The 9344-nt window shown below is 37.5% G+C and overlaps 1 long non-coding RNA gene across 1 annotated transcript in view; it reads left to right on the top strand.

Moving 5' to 3' along the window:
• The first annotated feature begins 1017 nt into the window (after nucleotides 1-1017).
• Nucleotides 1018-9344, top strand: part of LOC143099751 (uncharacterized) — a 53312-nt gene continuing 44985 nt past the window's right edge. Inside the window, exons 1-2 of the long non-coding RNA XR_012981736.1 lie at nucleotides 1018-1055; nucleotides 8276-8324. This is a non-coding gene — a long non-coding RNA (uncharacterized LOC143099751). The remainder of the gene's footprint in view (nucleotides 1056-8275; nucleotides 8325-9344) is intronic.

The following is a 9344-nucleotide window of genomic DNA, read 5'->3' as shown; positions in this document are numbered from 1 at the left end:
CCAGAGCCACTCTGTTTTCTAGATGTCGAGGATCGGAGGCTATACCACCAACAAGTGATGCAGCTCAATGGCATATTAGAAGAGCACATTATCAAGCTCTAGTATGGAGGCAAGCACACATACCAAATCCAGTGTTACTAGAAGTAAAATGTTTTTTACTTGTTAGTTGTTGCTGACGGTAGATGCAGTTCTGCATTAGGCTTATTCCCGCTATCTAAGTTCATATGTACTGTAGGATATATTCTGAGTTGAAGGTTATCTGTGCAATTTGTTATTGTGATGAAATGCATTAAACACCACGAGTGACTCATGTTAGCAATAAAAATATGGCTGTGTTTTGATTATAATTTCTGAGTTTACTACATGTTAACTGTAATCATGTTCCCATTAAATATGTTAATAAACTATAGTATGGCTTTAATGCTCAAAACATGTATTTAGAGAACATTTTGATTTGGTTTTAGTGATTACTTTTGAAATCAACCCAATTTAGGGAAAAATAAGCAAAAATAATCGCTATTTTATGTTAAAATGCTGATTATGCGGCTTAGAACTCAGAATTGAGCTTGGTAAACAAAATATTCAGAATCAGCACCCTCAAATTAGGTAAGAAGGGTGGTTTACCAACTTTTCCTCAAATTTGCCGTCAGAAGTTCTCTTCCGTGAAGCTGCTCTCCCTCTATTAAGTAGTTGACAATACTTGCTGAACATTTTCGTATGGACATGCTACAGGAGCTTTCAATCGCGAGGGAACACTTGTGCATTGTAGGCATAACTAAGGGATGCAATAACACCACCACCAACAACCAAAACTACTCATTGTCAACATGTCCTAAATGTAACGTTTCATTGTTAATCAAACTAAAAAATGTTCTCCTCTTTGCAAATGTAGTAAAAAAATCAAACTTTGGAAATAGTGGCCATAAGTTGAAGAACTAATTAAGAAAGAGCATTCTTTCAGATGAGCGTTGTCTTCACTTAAAATCTTTTTTATATGCCTGTTTTTTATCAACATTAGGAAAACCTGAGCGGGAAAGTTTGGAGAAATACAGAACGTAAGTTATTATTTATTAATCGCTGGGCAAAGTTCAGCCAACTTTTTTGAAACAAGAACACGCATGCCTTGTCGGATTCCCCCGCTAGAGGCGAGGCAATGTTCGACAAAGCTTGTTAATAATATAATTTTGCCATGGTGGCGTTAATGAATGTATGTTGTGATTGTGCATAACTTTTGTGGTGTGTTTTAGCTGACAAGAATTCTGACAGAATCAAGCAAACGTATTAGTTATTAGCTGCTACTTGCTAACAATCTCCTAACAAGTGCAGCTGGTTAGCAAGCAAGTGTGCTCATCAGTTGGTAGGATTCAGAACTTCAGTGAAGTCGTCTTGACTGAAAGATAAAATTGGCCCGGTCCGTTCAAATAACGAACCTGGACATACAACATTTTAAACGCCATCACAACATGTTACCTCGCCAACTAACTTCTTATTCAACTGACGTTGTTTAGTAGGTAAAATCTGCCATTGACAACATGCTGGGGTAATGGGTAGTTTAGAGGAGCAAGCGTAGGGTTAGCAGTTTAGATGTGGCAATAATACTAGCTAACGGACAAGGTAAAAATCTAAACTAACGTTATAGAATATAATTCCAATATTGTTTAAAATATAATCCAAGTAAAAAGATGGAGGTCAGATAGAGAAAAAGGTTTGGTGGGGAGTCATAGTTGATGACAACTGACAGTTGGAATGGCTGAACAGTTAAATAGTTGAGTAGTTTAAATAGTTACATTATTTAATAGTGAATTATTGTATTGAGGACTTTTATTTTGTGGGCAGAGGAAACAGTTGGCGGAAGTTGTAGTTGATGACAGCTGGCAGTTAAAATGGCTGAACAGTTAAATAGTTGGATAGTGAAAATGGTTAGGTTATTTAATAGGGAATTATTGTAGTGAGGACTTTTAGTTTGAAACAGTTGTGGGCAGAGGAAACAGTTGGCAGGAGTCATAGTTGATTACAACTGAGAGTTGGAATGGCTGAACAGTTAAATAGTTGGATAGTTAAAATGGTTCAATTATTTAATATAGAATTATTGTAGTGAGAACTTTTATTTTGAAACAGTTGTGGGCAGAGGAAACAGTTGGCGGGAGAAATAGTTGATGACAAATGACAGTTGGAATAGCTAAACAGTTAAATAGTTGGTTAAATGATTTAATACACGAATCCGGCGAGCGTTTTGTGTAGGCTGCCATCTTGTGGCGACGCCATTACTGAGATGTAAACAAACCTCCGTGATAACGCACCTTCAATGACAGCTACAGCCAGGCAGTATGGCTTGTTGGGTTGATGATGTTAGACAGTGGCCTCCGGTCACAGATGAAGGTACAAGCGATCTTACAGATTATTTATGAAAATAGTTTAGAGTAGAGAATGAGGAAATAAAGACACAATTGGGACTAGGTTGATATTATATCTACTTAACTACTGTAGCTAGTGTGGTGGATTTCTATGACTTAACGGATGCATGTATGGTTTTTATAAACTTTGATATTACTGCAATTATTATGAGACTTCAAGGCCTGTACACATCTTAAACAGACCAGACCAGCAGTCAAGGAGTGGGGTGAAGGAGTTCACAGTGACACCTGGCTAGATGGTCGAGGTGAAGGAGTTCACAGTGAACTAGATGGCCGAGAGCGAGAGGATGATGTAATTGGATGATGTAATGGTGGTAACAGCAAGGCCAAGTAACAGGTGGCAAGATAAGAAGCCCTGTTACAACTGGAAAAAACCAGAATCTGGGAAAAACCCAGAAGAAGACAGTTTTGCATATAATTATGCATGATGAGACAATAGGTTCCACCAATAGTCGTAACCTTGGTGGATGCTGATAGGCCAACAGGTGTCTTTCGAGGGAGGCGAGAAGGCCCAACTTCAAGGTTAAGGAGTATAAAAGATAGGCCGCAGCCATTTTGATTTCAGATCTCATCGGGGGCGGGCACGGGCACGGGCGTAATGCTACCCAGCGACAGCTCAGTAATGGCGCCGGCTTACTTCTGGTAGTTTCGCCGGATTCGTGTATAGAGAATTATTGTAGTGGGGACTTTTATTTTGAAACAGTTGTGGACAGAGAAAACAGTTGAACAGGATCTGTGGTCTTAAGAGAGCCAGATTGTATGCTTAAAGCCTGAGACAGACAGTTGCACTCTAAAATGCACTCTACTGTTATCCGATTTATTCTTATTAGAGTGCATGAAAATGCACTCTACTGTTATTCGATTTATTACAGTGCATGAAAATGCACTCTACTGTTATCCGATTTATTACAGTGCATGAAAATGCACTGTACTGTTCTTCCTAGGCTTCTTCTAACGCAGTTAATGCAGCTTCAACCGTTTAACGTAGAAATGTCATTGAAACTATGTTACGTAGGTCTTACTTAGGACATCTGGGCTTTGTATTTTTTATCTTTGTAACTTTTATACTTTTTAAACTATTAATTAAAAACTATTCAAAATTTCCCCATAGACTTAACATTAGGCTGATGACATCACAATAGGGCTGTTAAGCAATTAGAATCCTAGGCCAGGTGGCCAGGCCACCTGCAGCAACTGCTCAACTAGGCCTCATCAAAAAGCCAGTTAAACTGATCGCACCTGTATCAACTGCTTTCTGCTCAACTAGGCCAACTCTCTCTGTGTATCTCCATTCTACAAGGATATAAGGCACATTCCATCCAACTTTCTATCCATTCATCCTCTTCAAACCATTCACTCATCCACCCATTAAACTATCCCATCAACATCCATTAAACAATCTGCCTATCAACATCCATTCAACTTTCTGTCTATTAACATCCATTACACTATCTACATTTAACTTTTAAACTATATACTCTGTCTCAGGCTTTAAGCATACAATCTGGCTCTCTTAAGACTACATATCCTGTTCAACTATTTGCTCTGCCCACAACAGTTTCAAAACAAATGTACTCTCTACAATAATTCACTATTAAAGGGAAACTTGGCAGGATTTCCCCCTCTGCTGGAGAAATTGTGCATTATGCTATTTCAAACTATGGAAAAAGGTAACGATAAAGCACATGGATTTGTTTACAAGCTAGCAAAACGGTTAGCATAAGTTTGGCAGACAATGTGGATGTTACAAGGTAAGAAACACGATTTAAAACTAGTTTCTTGTTTCTCACTTATCTTTTCGGGACGGTAGTCTCAATGTTGCAAGGTTGGTTTTCCGCCTGAGAACGCTAGGGGCAGCGGGAAAAGTCACCATTTCCACCGGAACAGGTCATTTAACCATCCAAATGATTTCTAAACGGGTTTATTACGTTGAAATAGTTGCCAAGTTCCCCTTTAAATATATATGTAACTATTTAAACTACTCAACTAACTGTTGAACAGCCATTTCAACTGTCAGTATCAACTATGACTCCTGCCAACTGTTTCCTCTGCCCACAACTGTTTCCAAATAAAAGTTTGTTTTGCATTTTATGTTAATATACAGTATGTTTTGCATTTTCATGCACTGCTTATTTCCTCTAAATTACATTTTCTAGTTAGAGTGCATGAAAATGCACTCTACTGTTATCCGATTTATTCTTAATTAGAGTGCATGAAAATGCATTCTACTGTTCTTCCTAGGCTTCTTATTACAGTGCATGAAAATGCACTGTACTGTTCTTCCTAGGCTTCTTATTACAGTGCATGAAAATGCACTGTACTGTTCTTCCTAGGCTTCTTCTTATAACAGTGAATGAAAATGCACTGTACTGTTCTTCCTAGTCATCTTCTTATTATATTCTAACGCAGTTAATGCAGCTTCAACCGTTTAACGTAGAAACTTCATTCAAACTATATTATGTAGGTCTTACTTAGGACATGGGTGCTTTGTACATTTCATCTTTGTAACTTTTATACTTTTAAACTATTAATGAAAAACTATTGACAATTTCCCCATAGACTTAACATTGGCCTTTATGACATCACAGCAATTAGAATCTTATGCCAGGTGGCCAGGCCAGAGGCATATAAAGGTATGGCTCTGGGCCAGGCCACCTGCATCAACTGTCAGTTTCTCAGGCTTTAAGCATACAGCCTCATTCTCTTAATAGTCTAGTCGTGATCCCCATAGGCCCAATAGTAAACCCAGAAATGTTGAGTACCCTAAAGTTTTATTGCAGAAATGTCATCTATAGGCCCAGTGGGTGGAATTCAACTTGGTTGCCTAAAGTTGCACTTTGGGCAATTTGCATAATTAGAATAAATAGGCAATTAAGGCGAGGCAGTACAAAAAAATAAATAATAGATATCACCATGAAACTTTCTGAGTTGATTACTTATGTTAAGATGAGAGCAGAGCACACTTAGCACCTTACCTTACCTTACCTTACTATGCACAGAGAATCACAGGCTCAGTCCCTGCCTCAGTCATTACAAGTGCCTCTTGATTGATTAATCACCACTATGTGGATACTGTTTTTTTGAATTAATTTAGATTAAGTGTTAGTTATTATAATTTGTATTTTAGTGTATTTAGTATATTCTTTATATTCTACTGTCCTTATTGCTTAACTGTGTTTTTATGTTATATACTTTAATTACTTTTTCTGCTGTTAGTGAATGTGTGTGTGTTGTCTGTATGCTACTGAGACCTTGAATTTCCCCTGGGGATCAATAAAGTATCTATCTATCTATCTATCTATCTAAATATGTGTGTGTGTGTGTGCGTGTGTGTGCATACTGTATATAGTTATATAGTTTACAGTGTGTGTGTGTGTGTTTGTGTGCGTGCGTTGCATGTTCTATATAGTTCTTGTTATTGTGCATTTGTGTACGTGTGCATGCTGGATATAGTTATTTTGCCTATTGTATATAGTTCTTGTGGGTTTGTGTGTGTGCATGCTGTTATATAGTTATTACCTCTGCCAAGGAGGTTATGTTTTCATCGGGGTTTGTTTGTCTGTTTGTTTGTCTGTGTGTCTGTTCATCTGTTTGTTCGTAAGATAACTCAAAAAGTTTGGGAGTGATCCGGATCACCGTCTGGATCCAGGAGGCGGTTATGTTTTCGCTTGGCGGAGGTCTGCACTCTCGGAGTGCTTTTCTAGTTTTGCATGGCACACTTAATTTCTTAATCTGTCTGTCCATAGGTCAACACTGCCTCCTTACCAAGTTTCTTAAAGGTTTTCACCAACTCACCCTCCCAAGTATACGTGTTTACCTTGGAAAAACTATTTTGAGCCTGGCTTTATCACACTATATGCTTTTGTGTGTATGCAAATTAGAGCATTTTTAATAAGATAGGGCCTCATTTGCATATGTAAACATTAAAATATAAAAAACATGCAATACATTTTTTTCTCATCTTAACATAAGTAATCAACTCAGAAAGTTTCATGGTGATATCTATTATTTAATTTTTTGACCCTATTCACCTGTACTGCCTCGCCTTAATTGCCTATTTATGCTAATTATGCAAATTGCCCAAAGTGCAACTTTAGGCAACCAAGTTGAATTCCACCCACTAGGCCTATAGATGACATTTCTGCAATAAAACTTTAGGGTACTCAACATTTCTGGGTTCATGAAATCACGACTAGACTATAAGACTACACATCCTCTTCAACTGTTTCCTCTGTCCACAACTGTTTCAAAGTCCTCGCTACAATAATTCCCTATTAAATAATTTAACCATTTAAACTATCCACCTATTTAACTGTTCAGTCATTCCAACAATATTAAACCTCATCTACCTAGCAAATAATTTAACCATTTAAACTATCCACCTATATAACTGTTCAGTCATTCCAACTATATTAAACCTCATCTACCTAGCAAATAATTTAACCTTTTAAACTATCCACCTATTTAACTGTTCAGTCATTCCAACTATATTAAACCTCATCATGTTGGTTGCCAATTAGCGCATCATCTGTTTTAACAATACATTTCACACCATATGTTTTGCATTTTCATTGTAATTCCCTGGAATTGCGTTTTCTAGTTCTTATTTTTTCTCTTCTTCTAACGCAGTTAATGCAGCTTCAACAGTTTAACGTAGAAACTTCATTCAAACTATGTTACGTAGGTCTTACTTAAGACATGTGGGCTTTGTACTTTTCATCTTTGTGACTGTTATACTTTTTGAACTATTAATTATAAACTTTTCAAAAATCCCCATAGACTTAACATTGCGATTGTGACATCACAATTTGGCCATTAAGCAATTAGAATCCTGTGCCAGTGGCCAGGCCACCTGCAGCAACTGCCAGTCTCAGGCTTTAAGCATACAATCTGACTCTCTTAAGACTACACATCCTATTCAACTGTTTCCTCTGGCCACAACTGTTTCAAAATAAAAATCCTCACTACAATAATACCCTATTAAATAATTTAACCATTTAAACTATCCACCTAGAGATACGCAACGGGTTGTTTGTAGTTTTATGCGAGTTGTTTGGTCTTTTGTCGTGTACTCCATTCACTCTGTGATCAAATTTTAAATGAACATATATTTTCCATGAAATAGTCAGAATTTGCATTTTCAACATTTGATATGTTGTCTATGTCCTTTTTGCTGCTAAATATAGGTTTAAGAGACTTGTATATTATCACATTCTATTTTTATTGGCATTTTACACAATGACCCAACTTTTTCTGATTTGGGGTTGTAGAAAATAGAGGTACAGTACAGGGAACAGGTGAGTGTCACGTAGCAAAGACACTCCTCGGTATTGTAGTACCGGTAACTTAGAACAAATGCAAGTATGCAAGAACAAGTGCAGGTACACTTACGAGTGAAATGTAGAAGTGCCGGTACTGCTGTGGCGTTTTTCCAGTTAAATTATGTTTTCATTTTCTAAGTTCAATATTAATGCATTTACTGTAAGTCAGCAGACTGAGAAACTGAGACTGAAACCAGTGAAAAAGGGGAAACAGTGGCAAATCACACCATGTTTTACTGAATATATTACTTGTCATTGAATGCACTTGGTGTGCGCCTTGTTTTAACATGCATTTTTGGATGGATGGATTAAGACAGTGGCCAGTCACAGTTGAGATCTGACTGACATCACCCTGTGCATGGTGTTTGACAACTCACTGGCTTTCTTAAAAAACTATGTGAACTCTGTTTAGCATTTCAGTACTAAGCACTCTTACCTGTGCACTGTTCTTCTGTCCATAGCGGATTTGCGTAGCAACGTGTTCACAGTTGTTCAAGATGGGGTTATAATGACAGTTTATGGAGAGTTTTCTTATTTCAGCTTTCATGGCATCCGGCGACTGAACCTTCCAATCTTTCGTCTGATCAAGGTAGTTACACTTTTCCCATTTTTTTGTTGCCACTGAAAAGCTCGCGAATGCTACATTTTTCAGGGTGGTGTAAAAACAAGGTGCCATAGCCGCTGACAGGGAACATAATCATAGAGTAGACTGTTAGACATGTAAAGGTAATCTCTACTAATTTATAGTATATTAGTCATGGCAAATTACTCAGCAATCAGGTATATCAGTATGCAAAAGCCTTAGCAATGCTATAAGGACCATGTTTATGCATGTCTAACTTTATTACAATACAACCAGAACTTCATACTTCCTGTATTTTCTGGTTGTATTCTAATAAAGAGATAGAGCAATAGATATATGTGCCAATCATAGCATTGTTAAAGTAACAAATGTAATAGTGACCTAAGGCTTTTGCAGACTACTGACTATTACAGTATTTTCCGGACTATAAGTCGCACCGGACTATAAGTCTAATTCTAATATTTAGAAATGTATTTCACAAAACCAAAAACAAACAGAGAGACTATGTAACTGGACTATTGAGGCCAAACAAGATTAATGTTAATGAAGATGAAGGGAAGACGAAGGAGTGAAGGCAGCCAAGAGGAGGGCCTGAAGGTAATTGTAAAGCCATTTAGGCTACAAAAGATTCACTGAAAGAAAATGCTGATGTGGTACACCAAAATTTAGCTAAAATGTGGAGAATACAATGCAATCAAGCATTTTGGGCGATGTGGAGTCACAAGCCGGCAGCAGATTAAATGTTCACGAGAGAGAGAAAAAGATGTGGTTTTAAAAGGACATGACCGAAGCTGAGGCAAGCCAGGCGATAAGAGTAGGCCTATAGGCTCGACGGTAATTGTAAAGCAATTTACAAAAGATTCACTGAACAATAATGCTGATGTGGTACATGAAAATGTAGCTATAATTTGGAGAATGCAATGCAATCGAGCATTATGGGCAATATGGAGAGACAAGCCGGCAGCAGATTAAATGCTCACGAGAAAGAAAAAGATGCGGTGTTAAAAGGACGTGCAGGCCGAAGCT

This window comes from Alosa pseudoharengus, unplaced genomic scaffold, assembly GCF_046254945.1.
Source record: "Alosa pseudoharengus isolate Yale_2024_CS ecotype anadromous, Long Island Sound unplaced genomic scaffold, YU_APseudo_1.1 YU_APseudo_1.1_scf_3, whole genome shotgun sequence".
In the NCBI taxonomy this organism is placed as follows: Eukaryota; Metazoa; Chordata; class Actinopteri; order Clupeiformes; family Clupeidae; genus Alosa; species Alosa pseudoharengus.
This window is presented reverse-complemented; position numbering and strand designations above follow the sequence as displayed.